Below are 16,188 nucleotides of genomic sequence, written 5' to 3' on the forward strand. Positions count from 1 at the left end.
AGCAGCTATGGAAGAAAAATTGGCAATGAAAGATCTATAAAAACCTGCTAAGCCCACAAAGGATCTTACGGCATCAGCAGTTTTGGGAGTTGGAAAATTTAGTACTGCAGTTACTTTACTTTGGTCAGTCGTAACCCCTCTAGGAGTGACTACGTGACCAAGAAACTTGATTTCTGATCTGAAAAATTGACATTTAGACAGTTTGATCTTTAAATTGGCTGCTTCAAGCTTACCAAGTACTACATCAAGTCTTTTCAAGTGTGTATCCACGTCTTTAGACATGACGATTACATCACCTAAGTACACCATAAGTGTACCTATGAGACCTCTGGAGATATTAGTCATGAGCCTTGAGAACATGATAGGGGAGGATCGTAATCCAAACGCCATACGGAGGAAGTGATAATGACCTGTAGGAGTGGAGAATGCAGTTAGCTCTTGGCTGTCCTCGTGAGGAGGGACTTGCCAAAACCCTTGTAACAAGTCCAGGGTTGAAAAGTCTTTATCTCCAATGTTACGTAGATCACCCAATACAGGAAGTGGGAAGCGTTCTGGAATAGTTTTCGCATTTAACTTCCTAAAGTCAATCACTGGGCGCCAAGTACCATCCTTCTGAGGTGCTAGGATCAAGGGCACATTCCAAGGTGAATTGCTAGGTGCAATAACTCCATCATCAAGCATTTGATTGATCAATTCTTCTGCGACAACAACTTGTGAATGAGGCATTCTGTACGCAGGTTTATAGATAGGTCTAGTACCAGGTTCAAGTGGAATACGATGGGACAATAAGTTCGTTATACCCATCTTCTCACCTGGTAAGGCAATGGCTTTATGACGTTTGTTCAACAGAGTCAACAAATGCTTGACCTCGTGTGGGAAGTCAGTGGGAGCTAAGTCTTTCTCCTCAACTGGTGGAACGGATTGATCCAGTGAAGTGGATGAGGTTCCCCCAGTAGAAATAGCACCGACCCACTGGTCAGGTGACAACTCATCCTCTACCTGAACAGGGTAAGGATAGTGAACAAGGTCAACAAGATTGGTATTTGCTCTGAGACAAACACTGTGACCAGAAGTGTTAGCTAGGAAGAAATGGATCTTACTATCTCTTACAACATGTAAGGATGGTTCAACAAATAGGCCTTTTACTTTGCAAGAATCACTGTCAACTAGGATGTTATCACCATCTGGAACACTAGGAACAACAACAACACACACTCTAGTGAGGGCACTAGCCGCGACAGAAATGTCTTTCTGCACACGGCATGTGACATCAACAAGAGATGGCATTACTAGTTGCAAGTAATTGTTTTCCAACAAGGCATCCCCTGTGGAGAAACTACTACTTGAACTAGCAGGGATAGGCTCAGCACTCAAGGTAGTCAGAGCGTCCTCGGACACTTAAGGTAACTGGGCACTATCTTGCAAGTCTGAAGTTGCAGGAACACAGACAGGAGTGACAGGATCACCAGTGCCTGACCGCTTGGGTACGCTACTGGAAAATGCACTGGCCTGTAAGGACTTAATCCGAATGTCTTACTCTGTAGCAGTATGGCAGATCTTGGATCCAAGCTGGTAAACCCAAAATGGTACGACCAAGTCGTCAATTTGGGCATGCCATCGATAAGGGTCGAGCACAATGCGTAAGTCTCGCATGGAAGCAAATCCCAGTAGAAGGTCACCAGGGAAAGTAATCTGGCTGACAAGGAAGGAAGCAGTAAAGTTTCTACCTTGGATAGAAAAGGTGAGGGAAGTCCGACCTCGGACACGCAGGTGAGAACCAGCTGCTCCACCAAGGGAGGACACATGAGTCGGTTCTACGAGAAGGACATGTCGTAACTGCTTATCCCTAAACAAACTAGACCTGATAATATTGACTTGCGCACCAGAGTCCATGAACAAATGAACGGGCGCATTATGAACAGATGCTTGCACTATAGGGTCTATGGTGGTTGCATTGGAAGTTATGTGCAAACAAAAAGGTGGATTGTCATCAGAAAAAATTTGTTCCACTTCATCCCCAAAATCAACTACGTCAGAGACGTGTGAAGCAACATCAGCAGGATTCTCATTTTCGAGACTGCTTAAGGCTTCAAAGGAATTGTGAACTGGGGTGGTGTACTCATCACCTACTGTCACCATGGGACGGTTTGACTGGGGTGCTCGAATTCCCCCGAATTGGAAGAATGAGCCTTGTTCTGGTTAGTTTGAGAACCACGACGTCTGTTTCCTCTACAGGTTCTGCGGTCGGAACGGCCATGGAAAGACCTCGAGTACTGAAGGTTGTAGCGAGCATTGCACTCAGATGTGTCATGTCCATGTATTCTATGATAAGTACAGTAGGGAAGATCTGACTGGTACTCATCATCAGTACGACGCCTCTTAGGGTGACTATCAGGACAATTAATTGCAATATGGCCATGGAAACCACAGTTGTAACAAGTTCGCTGACTATGGTTACTGAATGTACTATGAATACTACGAGGTTTATAATGACTCTGTACACTGGTTCTTGATAATCGCTGCGATGGTTGACGACCACGATTTGTCGCTGTGGCGCAAACAAGAGGTGGTGCAGACTGAGGCATAGGTGTGAAATTACTTTTGATACACGGGAAAGTACCCTGGGGACACAAGGAACGTACATGATTTAGGGCTGTAAGTGGTTCCATCGTCACAGTTGGAGGATTAGCCTCATAAGCACACACGGAAGCAGGCGGCATTAGTTCTTTGATTGCTCCAAAAGCTGCTGTTTTAGCAAATGATGCTGTTGATGGTTTATCCTCGTCAGGGACAAAAGCTGAGGACTGGACAGCATTGATAAATGATAAAAGTTTGTGTAATCTAACAGCAAATGCACTCAACGATTCATTAGTTATGGGTGTAGCATTCACTAGTTCCCGAAGAACGACATATGGATCAGCTGTTTTTACTGGTACAAGGAAAGAACGAATCAGTTCCTCATATTGTGACCATTTAGTAAGATTCCTGAAGTCTCGCATATCAAGGAGATCAACAACGTGAACAGCAGCAGGGGACCGATGAAGAGCTTCTTTCGCAAGTCTGATAAGACTTTCCTCTGAAGGAGGACTGTCAACTAGAGCATTAACACGAGAACGAATGGCAGTAAACCATGCTTCAAGACTATGTACATGGCCATTGAATAAAGGTAACGCATCAAGGGAATCACGAGTAAAACTATAGTGTCTCAGTGTCTGGATCGGTCTGTCAGTCGCTAAGGAACTATGAGGACTGATGACAGCAGCAGCAGTAGCCTGAGAGGTCTGAGTGTCGCCATTCACTAAAGTATCAGTTGAGGGTATGTGATGCATAATGGCAAAGAAGTTGCACAAGAACAAATAAGGCAGAAATAATGAATAATAAAAATGACACAAAATGCTAAAATTGAAATAAAAGAGATGCAACTAATTCTGCAGAAGTAATAAAAAAAAAATCTAAGATACACTGCAAGAGGAAGGATAACTCAATGTAAGGGACTGCTGGCCAAGATAAAGAAAATACATTGAAATTTACAAGTAAAAATATTACTGAAGACTGAATTAAATGCAAAATGAGCTGTCTGTACTCTTGCTAATAAAGAAATTAACTAATAAAACTGTAAATCAATATAAAAATTATAAAATAAAATCACTGAATTGTATGCAACGAGAGATAACTGGGAAATTTAAATATTTTCTAAGAATGCATAAAATGAAAATATAATACAAAAACAATATGAGGAAAAATAATAAAATGAAAAACAAGACTCAAACAATAATGAACTGAGAATAATAATCCATAAAAATATCAATAAAAGAAAATTCACTGCAGAACAAGTGCAATAAAATAAGGTGCAGGACTCTGTTGAACAAACGTCGTAAAGCCATTGCCTTACCAGGTGAGAAGATGGGTATAACGAACTTATTGTCCCATCGTATTCCACTTGAACCTGGTACTAGACCTATCTATATACCTGCGTACAGAATGCCTCATTCACAAGTTGCTGTCGCAGAAGAATTGATCAATCAAATTGCACCTAGCAATTCACCTTGGAATGCGCCCTTGATCCTAGTACCTAAGAAGGATGGTACTTGGCGCCCAGTGATTGACTTTAGGAAGTTAAATGCGAAAACTATTCCAGATCGCTTCCCACTTCCTGTACTGGGTGATCTTTTACGTAACATCGGAGATAACAAAGTCTTTTCAACCCTGGACTTGTTACAAGGGTTTTGGCAAGTCCCTCTTCACGAGAACAGCCAAGAGCTAACTGCATTTCCCACTCCTACAGGTCATTATCACTTCCTCCGTATGGTGTTTGGATTACGATCCTCCCCTATCATGTTCTCAAGGCTCATGACTAATATCTTCAGAGGTCTCATAGATACACTTATGGTGTTGATAAATTAGACACATGTGCAACTCTTGGGTATCTTTATTGAGGAAACGTTTCGCCACACAGTGGCTTCATCAGTCCATATGAAGGAGAATCTTGAAACAGGAGGAGAACGAGGTAATCAGTCCCTCAACCTTGAGTCGATGTGGTCAGTCCATCAATCTTGAATAGAATACGGCATACGTGCTGAGAAGGAGCTTATAAGCCGTTGGCAGGAGAGGTGCAGCAGTCATAGGTGGTGTCACATTTGTTCAATGTGGAAGTAGGTCGTGCCCAAGAATTAGGCAAGCAAAGAATTCCCAACTATTAAGATCCCAAGAAGTTGTAGTGTCTGACAGGTTTGTCGATGAATGGTTCAGAGAACCGACAGTCCATCAAGATTGATGGACTGACCACATCGACTCAAGGTTGAGGGACTGATTACCTCGTTCTCCTCCTGTTTCTTCAAGATTCTCCTTCGTATGGACTGATGAAGCCACTGTGTGGCAAAACGTTTCCTCAATAAAGATACCCAAGAGTTGCACATGTGTCTAATTTATCAACATGTCGGTTCTCTGAACCATTCATCGACAAACACTTATGGTGTACTTAGATGACGTAATCATCATGTCTAAAGACGTGGATACACACTTGAAAAGACTTGATGTAGTACTTGGTAAGCTTGAAGAAGCCAATTTAAAGATCAAACTGTCTAAATGTCAATTTTTCAGATCGGAAATTAAGTTTCTTGGTCACGTAGTCACTCCTAGAGGTGTTACGACTGACCAAAGTAAAGTAACTGCAGTACTAAATTTTCCAACTCCCAAAACTGCTGATGCCGTAAGATCCTTTGTGGGCTTAGCAGGTTTTTATAGATCTTTCATTGCCAATTTTTCTTCCATAGCTGCTCCTCTAACTGAGTTGCTTAAGAAAGATGCTCATTTCGTTTGGACCTTCCGTCAAGAAAGAGCATTCCAAACTTTAAAAGAAAAGCTAACATCTGCTCCAATTTTTGAAATTTCCAGATTTTTCTAAGCCCTTTTATCTGACAACTGATGCTAGTTCAATTGGCATAGGTGCCGTACTAGCTCAGAAGACTGATGGCAAGTACAATTTGCTAGCCGAGTCCTTACAAAGGCTGAACGTAATTATACAGTAACTGAGCAAGAAGCTTTAGCAATAGTATGGTCTTTAAAGCACTTACGAGACATTATTTATCAGTACTCTGTTCATGTCTTGACAGACCATGCTCCACTGATACCTTTATTCCAGAACAAACAACCTACTGGAAGGTTAGCCAGATGGACCTTGACTATCCAAGAGTTCAATCCCACCTTTGAACACTTACCTGGCAAGTCAAATGTAGTCACAGATGCCTTATCGCGACATGTTAGTATAGTATAAGCAGACCCTTCATTTACTGCCAAAGATGTAAAGAATGCTCAATGAGCAGATCCCATGTGGTCTGGTGTGATTCGATTCCTGCTCCAGGAAGATCTTATTCTGACTGTGAAGCCACCAGCACCCATCAGTGACTTTGTCATGAACCAAGAATTACTGTATCGAACAGCCAAGTTGGGTACTCCTAGCAGAAGAGTATACCAGTTAGTAATTCCACAGTCACTAGTGAATGTAGCTTTACAGTACCGTCATCCATCCAGACTGTCTAGTACCGTCATCCATCCAGACTGTCTAGTACCATCATCCCTCCAGACTGTCTGGTACTGTCATCCAGCCAGACTGTCTAGTACCGTCATCCAGACTGTCTAGTACTGTCATCCATCCAGACTGTCTAGTACCGTCATCCAGCCAGACTGTCTAGTTCCATCATCCAGCAAAAATGTCTAGTACAATCATCCAACCAGACTGTCTATTACCGACATCCAGCCAGACTGTGTAGTACCGTCATCCATCCAGACTGTGTAGTACCGTCATCCATCCAGACTGTGTAGTACCGTCATCCATCCAGACTGTGTAGTACCGTCATCCATCCAGACTGTGTAGTACCGCCATCCATCCAGACTGTCTAGTACCGTCATCCATCCAGACTGTCTAGTACCGTCATCCATCCAGACTGTCTAGTACCATCATCCCTCCAGACTGTCTGGTACCGTCATCCAGCCAGACTGTCTAGTACCATCATCCAGCCAGACTGGTACTGTCATCCAGCCAGACTGGTACCGTCATCCAGTCAGACTGTCTAGTACCGTCATCCAGACTGTCTAGTACCGTCATCCATCCAGACTGTCTAGTACCATCATCCAGCCAGACTGTCTGGTACCGTCATCCAGCCAGACTGGTACCGTCATCCAGCCAGACTGTCTAGTACTGTCATCCAGCCAGACTGTCTAGTACCGTCATCCAGCCAGACTGGTACCGTCATCCAGCCAGACTGTCTGGTACCGTCATCCAGCCAGACTGTCTAGTGCCGTTATCCAGCCAGACTGGTACCGTCATCCAGCCAGACTGTCTGGTACCGCCATCCTGCCAGGCTGTCTGGTACTGCCATCCAGCCAGACTGTCTAGTACCATCATCCCCTGAGACTGTCTAGTACCGTCATCCCCCGAGACTGTCTAGTACCGCCATCCATCCAGACTGTCTAGTACCGTCATTCCCCCAGACTGTCTAGTACCGTCATCCATCCAGACTGTCTAGTACCGTCATCCAGCCAGACTGTCTAGTACCGTCATCCATCCAGACTGTCTAGTACCGTCATCCATCCAGACTGTCTAGTACCATCATCCCTCCAGACTGTCTGGTACCGTCATCCAGCCAGACTGTCTAGTACCATCATCCAGCCAGACTGGTACCGTCATCCAGTCAGACTGTCTAGTACCGTCATCCAGACTGTCTAGTACCGTCATCCATCCAGACTGTCTAGTACCATCATCCAGCCAGACTGTCTGGTACCGTCATCCAGCCAGACTGGTACCGTCATCCAGCCAGACTGTCTAGTACTGTCATCCAGCCAGACTGTCTAGTACCGTCATCCAGCCAGACTGTCTGGTACCGTCATCCAGCCAGACTGTCTAGTGCCGTTATCCAGCCAGACTGGTACCGTCATCCAGCCAGACTGTCTGGTACCGCCATCCTGCCAGGCTGTCTGGTACTGCCATCCAGCCAGACTGTCTAGTACCGTCATCCCCTGAGACTGTCTAGTACCGTCATCCCCCGAGACTGTCTAGTACCGTCATCCAGCCAGACTGTCTAGTACCGTCATCCAGCCAGACTGGTACCGTCATCCAGCCAGACTGGTACCGTCATCCAGTCAGACTGTCTAGTACCGTTATCCAGACTGTCTAGTACCGTTATCCAGCCAGACTATCTGGTACCTTCATCCAGCCAGACTCTCTAGTACTGTCATCCAGCCAGACTGGTACCGTCATCCAGCCAGACTGTCTGGTACCGTCATCCAGCCAGACTGTCTGGTACCGTCATCCAGCCAGACTGTCTAGTGCCGTTATCCAGCCAACCTGGTACCGTCATCCAGCCAGACTGTCTGGTACCGCCATCCAGCCAGTCTGTCTGGTACCGTCATCCAGCCAGACTGTCTAGTACCGTCATCCAGCCAGACTGTCTAGTACCGTCATCCCCCGAGACTGTCTAGTACCGCCATCCATCCAGACTGTCTAGTACCGTCATCCATCCAGACTGTCTAGTACCGTCATCCAGCCAGACTGTCTAGTACCGTCATCCAGCCAGACTGGTACCGTCATCCAGCCAGACTGTCTAGTACCGTCATCCCCGAGACTGTCTAGTACCGTCATCCATCCAGACTGTGTAGTACCGTCATCCCCCCAGATTGTGTTGTACCGTCATCCAGCCAGACTAGTACCGTCATCCAGCCAGACTAGTACCATCATCCCCCCAGACTGTCTAGTACCGTCATCCAGCCAGACTAGTACCGTCATCCCCCCAGACTGCCTAGTACCGTCATCCAGCCAGACTAGTACCGTCATCCCCCCAGACTGCCTAGTACCGTCATCCAGCCAGACTAGTACCGTCGTCCCCCCAGACTGCCTAGTACCGTCATCCAGCCAGACTAGTACCGTCATCCCCCTAGACTGCCTAGTACCGTCATCCCCCCAGACTGTCTAGTACCGTCATCCAGCCAGACTAGTACCGTCATCCCCCCAGACTGTCTAGTACCGTCATCCAGCCAGACTAGTACCGTCATCCCCCCAGACTGTCTAGTACCGTCATCCAGCCAGACTAGTACCGTCATCCCCCCAGACTGTCTAGTACCGTCATCCAGCCAGACTAGTACCGTCATCCCCCCAGACTGTCTAGTACCGTCATCCAGCCAGACTAGTACCGTCATCCCCCCCAGACTGTCTAGTACCGTCATCCAGCCAGACTAGTACCGTCATCCCCCCAGTCTGTCTAGTACCGTCATCCAGCCAGACTGTCTAGTACCGTCATCGAGACGAGAAGTCGTCATCCAGGACAGTCGCCAAGGAAAGACCTCTCTGGTAATTTCTTTAGTAAGTTTGTTTAGGTATGGTTACGCTGAGGTGTAATTATCTTACTTCACAAGTGATTATTTCTACGTGTATAAACTACCTAGTAAATACTGTAGTTATAAGTTGTTACATTGTAGCTATAAGTTAGTGTAGTTATAAGTTGTTACAGTGTAGTTATAAGTTGTTAAAATGTAGTTATTAGTTGCAATTATATGTTAATGTAGTTATTGTAATAATGTTAGTAGAATTACCGACAATATGTAAAGTAAAAGGACACAAGTGAAACTAATGTGACATTTTATTGTGGCAACGTTTCGCTCTCCAGGAGCGTAGTTATTATTGCACTGTAGTTATAATTAGTACAACGTAATTGTAAGTGGTTTACTTGGTAATAGCTGTGAGTGGAGAGGCGGGAGCGGGAGCCGAGACTCAACCCCTGCAACCCCAAATAGACGAATCCGGAAAATAATCGACATATATAATAGTTATCCAAAAAATATTCGTTTTCTTCAAATAAAGACAGTGTCCGTTTTCTTTGTCGTTATTTAAGATAAACTTTAATGTCATAATGGGCTGCAATTACTATATTTTATTCGGATTATTTACCCGGAGGCTTAGTAACCCAGGATGACCCAGTAAAGCCATCATGCCTGGCTTATTTCCAGTGAGTTTTTTTTTTGAGGGGGGTTCTCTCCCCAGGATGCGATCCGCACCAGTCGATTAGCACCCGTGTACCAGGACCCTCAATGGAAATAAGTCACTTTGACTTTTTTGGGTTATCCTGGAGGGTAATGTATACATTTGCTGCTTGTAAATGTGTGTGTAATTTTACCTGAATAACGTTACTGCTATGTGCACGGAGCTAGGTGCACGTACGTAGCAGGTGCTAGGAGATCTGCCCGATGTTTTCGCTCGTCCAGGGTTCGATCTCGGGGCTTTTAATTGTGAGTCCAAGCCGCTACCACTTACACCACCACCCACTGTAACAACTGTTGTTTGTTAAAACATTTTATTAATATATATCACTGTCAAGTTATATTTACAGAACAATAATAAATCATCTTCCTTCAGGTTACCTACAGTTAACTGTTAAGTCAGTTTATTGAGATATACACAAATACAGTTACATAGATTATCATACATAGCAGCATATGTGTAGACAACCTGGGATAACCCAACACAGTCAGTGACTTATTTCCATTCACACAGAACTATTAATACAACAGTTCCAACAAAGGACAACAAGGTACAATACACTGACTGGAACAATACACGACTGTGCGTTAATTATGTACTGACTGGTGTTAATAGTTTAGTATCTTTTATTATGCACTCCATACCCATGATGTGGGTAGTAGTTATCCCATACCCATGATGTGGGTGGTAGTTATCCCATACCCATGATGTGGGTGGTAGTTATCCCATACCCATGATGTGGGTGGTAGTTATCCCATACCCATGATGTGGGTAGTAGTCACACCATACCCACGGTGTGGGTAGTAGTTATCCCATACCCATGATGTGGGTGGTAGTTATCCCATACCCATGATGTGGGTAGTAGTCACACCATACCCACGGTGTGGGTGGTAGCCACACCATACCCACGGTGTGGGTGGTAGCCACACCATACCCACGGTGTGGGTGGTAGCTACACCATACCCACGGTGTGGGTGGTAGCCACACCATACCCACGGTGTGGGTGGTAGCCACACCATACCCACGGTGTGGGTGGTAGCCACACCATACCCACGGTGTGGGTGGTAGCCACACCATACCCACGGTGTGGGTGGTAGCCACACCATACCCACGGTGTGGGTGGTAGCCACACCATACCCACGGTGTGGGTGGTAGCCACACCATACCCACGGTGTGGGTGGTAGCCACACCATACCCACGGTGTGGGTGGTAGCCACACCATACCCACGGTGTGGGTGGTAGCTACACCATACCCACGGTGTGGGTGGTAGCCACACCATACCCACGGTGTGGGTGGTAGTCAAAAGATTACGCAATGGGTCCAGGGACTGGCTCGCAAAGTGTTAGTAAGTAATTAAGTACACTCAGGTACAGGTACACATAAATACAGTTACAAAAATTATGATACATTACAACATGTGTAGATTGCCTAGTATAACGCAGTTTCCACTGGGATCCCTGACTTACTTGATTACTGAATAATTTTCAGTAGTAATGAACTATTTAAAAGATTATATCTGGTCACAATCGTAATGAGTTATTTATGCAGACATGAGTTAGGTGACAGACACAAGACAACCAATAGTCACTTTGACTTTGTTGGGTTATCGTAGGTTCTCTACACATATGCTGCTGTGTGTAATAATCTGTGTAAGTGTATTTGTGTATACCTGAATAAACCTACTTACATAACTTTTATGGTGCCTGGTGGTTCATTTTTCATAATAGCTGTTGCCTCTGTTCACCTAGCAGTAAGTAGGTACCTGGGTGTTAGTCAACTGTTGTGGGTTGCATCCTGGGTGACTAACACCCAGGTACCAACTTACTACTAGGTGAACAAAGGCAACAACTGTTAGGAAACATGAGCCTCCAGGCACCATAAAAGTTATGTAAGTAAGTAGGTTTATTCAGGTATACACAAATACACTTACATGTTGGAAACGTGGAGTTGATGGGGAGGACTATGTATCTCTTCTCGTCAGTGTCTTCTCTGGGTGTGTTGAAAATGTTTAATGCCCGTCGTCTGCAGTCTGATGAAGTGACGAGGATAGTGAAGTTTGGGTATTAAACATCTTCGGCGGACATTAAACATCTTTAATACAACCAGACAAGACACTGACGAGAAGAGATACCTAGTCCTCCCCACCAACTCCATTGCCAAACACGTTTCCAACATCTTCTCCAATACCTTATTCCAAGTATCTACCTCCACAAACACGACCATCAAGAACATTACCAGTAATAGACAGGACAAGCTTCCATCCTCTGCAGGGGTATACATAATCCCTTGTAATGACTGCAGCAAATTATACGTGGGCGAAACATCAAGAGACCTCCAAACACGTATTTCAGAACACCAGTACGTAGGCAGATCTGACAATTCAAGGAATGAGTGTTCAACACCGAAATTAACACAACCATTTAATAAACTACAGAAACGCAAGACTTATCGCCAGAGAAGACAACACTTAATACCGAAGAATCCTGGAATCATCACTTATCTGTATATCCAACAACTTCAACCAGAACAACGGCTTCTATAACATAACTGAACCACTTGCCAAGAAATTTCTTCATCGCTATCCCACAAGGAATCCCTTGTTAATAATTTAGAAATTTCAGAGGAACTTGGTGCTAGCGACCACAAATCAAGTACCTTTAGCACTGAATGGAAATATGATAGTAGAGGTAACTCAGTAACAGTCCCAGATTTTCGCTTAGCAGATTACAACAGGCTTAGAGAACACGTATCTGTTGACCGGGGTAACGAAGAGACCTATCAATATGACAGTTTTCTGAACACTGTACATGCTGCCCGAAGAACATTTATCCCGTATAAAGAAATTAGATCAAATAGAAATGACCCAAAATGAATAATAGGCTCAAATATCTTTTAGGGCATAAAAGAATTTATAGGCGTATCAAAAGAGGTGAGGGTCATCTTATGAATCAGTATATTGACATTAAGAGGGACGTTAAAAAGGGGATAAAAGCTAAACGGGACTATGATATTAAAGTTGCTAGGGATTCGAAAACTAACCCAAACAGTTTTTTCCAGGTGTATAGAACAAAAGTTAGAGATAAGATAGGTCCCCTTAAAAATAACTATGGGCATCTTGATAAATTAGACACATGTGCAACTCTTGGGTCTATTGAGGAAACGTTTTGCCACACAGTGGCTTCATCAGTCCATACAGAGGAGAAACGTGAAGAACAGGAGGAGAATGAGGTAATCAGTCCCTCAGCCTTGAGTCGATGTGGTCAGTCCATCAATTTTGAATAGAACACAGCATATCTGCGGAGAAGTAGCTTATATACCGTAGGCAGGAGAGGTGCAACAGTCGTAGGTGGTGTCACATTTGTCCAATGTGGAAGTAGGTCGTGCCTAAGGGTTAGGCAAGAGAAGAATTCCCAAGTATAAGATCCCAAGAAGTTGCAGTGTCTGACAGGTGTAGTGTCTGATATGTGGAAGATGGCTAATGTGGATCCTATTTTTAAAGCAGGGGACAAGTCGTTTCCGTCAAATTACCGCCCAGTAAGCCTGACCTCAATTGTGGGCAAGTTACTAAAGTCAGTTATAGCTGAGATTATAAGCCATCTGGATAAGCATAATCTGATTAATGATACTCAGCATGGATTCACGAGAGGCCGTTCTTGTCTAATTTATTAACTTTCTTCAGTAAAGCTTTTGAGGCTGTTGATCACGATAAGAATATTATTTACTTAGATTTTAGTAAAGCTTTTGATAGAGTACCTCACCAGAGACTGTTAAAGAAAGTGGCAGCTCATGGAATTGAGGGGAAAAGTGCTCGCATGGATCGAGTCATGGCTCACTAATAGGAAGCAGTGTGTGTCCATAAACGGGATTAAATCCGAGTGGGGATCTGTAACAAGTGGCGTTCCACAGGGATCAGTCTTGGGCCCGTTGTTGTTTACAATAATTATCAATGATCTTGACGAGGGAATTACTAGTGAAATGAGCAAATTTGCCGATGACACAAAGATAGGATAATTGATTCAAACGTAGATATCAGGGAACTTCAGGAGGATTTAGACAAAATCAATAACTGGTCAGAAAAGTGGCAGATGAGTTCAATGTAGATAATTGCAAGGTTCTGAAGCTCGGTAGTGTCCACAACCCTAGCACTTATAAGTTAAATAATGTAGAACTTGGCATAACCCTTGGTAATAAATACCGACAAGTTGGTTTAGAAAGACACGTGAGCAAACACTATGACATATTTATTAGAAAACGTTTCGGTCCTGGGACCTTGATCACTTCTAACATAGAGGTAGAAAAACATATATAGTCGGAGAGTGAGGTGTGAGTGGCGTATGGTGACCTGAAGAATGCCATGTTGGGGTGAGGACGGGTAGACGATGAGATCATGTGACACCTGTATTGTTGGGTTGGTGCTGCTTAAGTATCATGTATGCTAATGTTTTTGAAATTTTGTGGTTTTCAGTGTTACGTTCTATTGTGTCGGTGATGGAGATTAATGAGGCTTCTAGGCACCGCCGGCGTCTGAGGGCTGGTTCGGTGAGAACAAGTTGTGCCTCATTCCAGTTCATCAAATCCCCCGTGGAGTCTCTGTGGAGGACACAGGCGTACCTTAAATCGTCCCTATTACAGACACTTCGATGCTCGTTCAGGCGGACCGCAAGATCTCTTCCTGTCTCGCCTACATATTTCTTGGGACAGAATCCACAGGGGATGGTGTAGACGCCTGCTGTAGAAGTTGGAGATGTGGGGCTGCCCCACATCTCCAAAATTTTCGGACGCCCACATTTTCGGACGCCCTTTTGACCCCTAGTCATGTATCGACCCCTTCGATAATCCCATCGACCCTCAGGGGTCGATATTGACCACTTTGGGAACCCTGCCGTATAAATAAAGGTTTTACTTTATATCTGGGTTATATTAAAAGTTATTTGCTCAGTATGTATAATAAAATGCACACAAGTTTGTCAGTTAATCACAGACTTGAATAAAATGGTCAGAAATTAGTGAAGAATAGACGGTATTAATTCATCAATGGCTATTTTATGACAATTGGCTACTCCACTTATACATTTCCTATACTCTAAATACAGCAATCGAACACAGCCTTCTGGGTCCATCCTGGACAATAGTCCAGGATGGACCGAGACGTCGTCACAAGGTTTGGATTGTTACTGATATTTCAGTTATTTCCAGTCACTGCGTCACAAAATGCACAGTAATCAGAAAGGCCATAGGTCGTACAGCATTTCAGGCAGGCGACTTTTAACCTTTTAACACCCTGTTCCATCAACCTCCTGAAATGTCATTTAGATAATTGGGTAGAATCACGAGTAAAAGATGTTATGAATGCGACGCATTACTTGTGGAGTGTGTACAGTACATACAGTGGATGTGCCTAGGAATAATTTCTTTACATTCCGCAAGATTCATGGCGGCACACACTTCATGCACGGTGCCGAGAGAATAATCTCAATGTTATCTAGTGGCCAGGAAACAGTCCTAACCTGAATCCCATCGAAAACTGTTGGAATGATATTAAAGCAACGCACCATTCCAAGACCACATCATCAGTGCCAGGTGAAAAAATTCTATTGAGGAAATGGATTAAAAAAAATTTGTGTACCTAACCGCCTAAAAATCTTCATCAAGTCACATGGAAACATGACCAAATATTAAAGAAAGAACATAAGTGAAACTTGGGTTTTCTTACCTTTTATTGTGTTACAAGACATTCTTTGTCTTGTGTGTGTGTGTGTGTGTGTTGGCAGTACAAGGATATATATTAAGGATAAGTTTCTCTCTGGGTCGTTGTATCAATCCGATGAAACCGATAAATATCCTAGAGCTGTATACATATATATATATATATATATATATATATATATATATATATATATATATATATATATATATATATATATATACAAAATTTGTGTGTAGAGAATTTATCGCCTGGTAAGAAATGACATCAGATAACGACAGGAGTGAAATTAGACACGTGTGTAGACCTGGGATTTTTTGTTTTTGACACTGGTCGCCTCCCATTAAAATTTCACCGTCGCTCATATAATTACTGTCTTGCCAGAAGCGTGCTGACATGACAGTTTGGATAGCCCTCCGAGCTGCACCATCCCCACCCGTCCTTCAGAGTGCAGGCACTGTACCTTCCTCCTCCAGGACTCGAGTCAGGATAACTGGTTTCGCTAAATCCCTTCATGTTACCTTTTTCGCACTCCATAATACATCGTCATAAAAGATACTTGCATCCACACATATCTAATGCACTCGCACAAGAATGTTAGATGTCCAAGCCCCTAGCGCTCTAAACCTTCTTTACCCCCTCCTTCCAATCTTTCCTGAAACGAACCGAGCCCCTACTTCCTTCCTCAGATTTATACACCCTCCTAGTTTATACTATTTTGTTCCATCCTCTCTTAATGCCCAAACCCCCTTAAGACACATCTCCCCTCAGACACATCACTGCCTCCTCCTCCTCGCTAGAGATTATGAAACCCATCCCTCACCCATTCAACAGTGTTATTATCACTGTACTCAAGTGCATTCCCCTTTTTGCTTCTATGGATAAATATTTTTTCATAGACGCCTCAATACACCACCCACTTTCCCCCTCGTTAATTCTACGATTTACCTCATC

General features: G+C 43.9%; 1 long non-coding RNA gene across 1 annotated transcript in view; it reads left to right on the forward strand.

The window, feature by feature from the left end:
- LOC138853537 (uncharacterized) overlaps positions 1-15,208 on the forward strand; it is a 402,016-nt gene extending 386,808 nt beyond the window's left edge. Inside the window, exon 3 of the long non-coding RNA XR_011392707.1 lies at positions 13,996-15,208. This is a non-coding gene — a long non-coding RNA (uncharacterized lncRNA). The remainder of the gene's footprint in view (positions 1-13,995) is intronic.
- The last annotated feature ends 980 nt before the right edge of the window (positions 15,209-16,188 follow it).

Source organism: Cherax quadricarinatus, chromosome 33 (genome assembly GCF_038502225.1).
Source record: "Cherax quadricarinatus isolate ZL_2023a chromosome 33, ASM3850222v1, whole genome shotgun sequence".
In the NCBI taxonomy this organism is placed as follows: Eukaryota; Metazoa; Arthropoda; class Malacostraca; order Decapoda; family Parastacidae; genus Cherax; species Cherax quadricarinatus.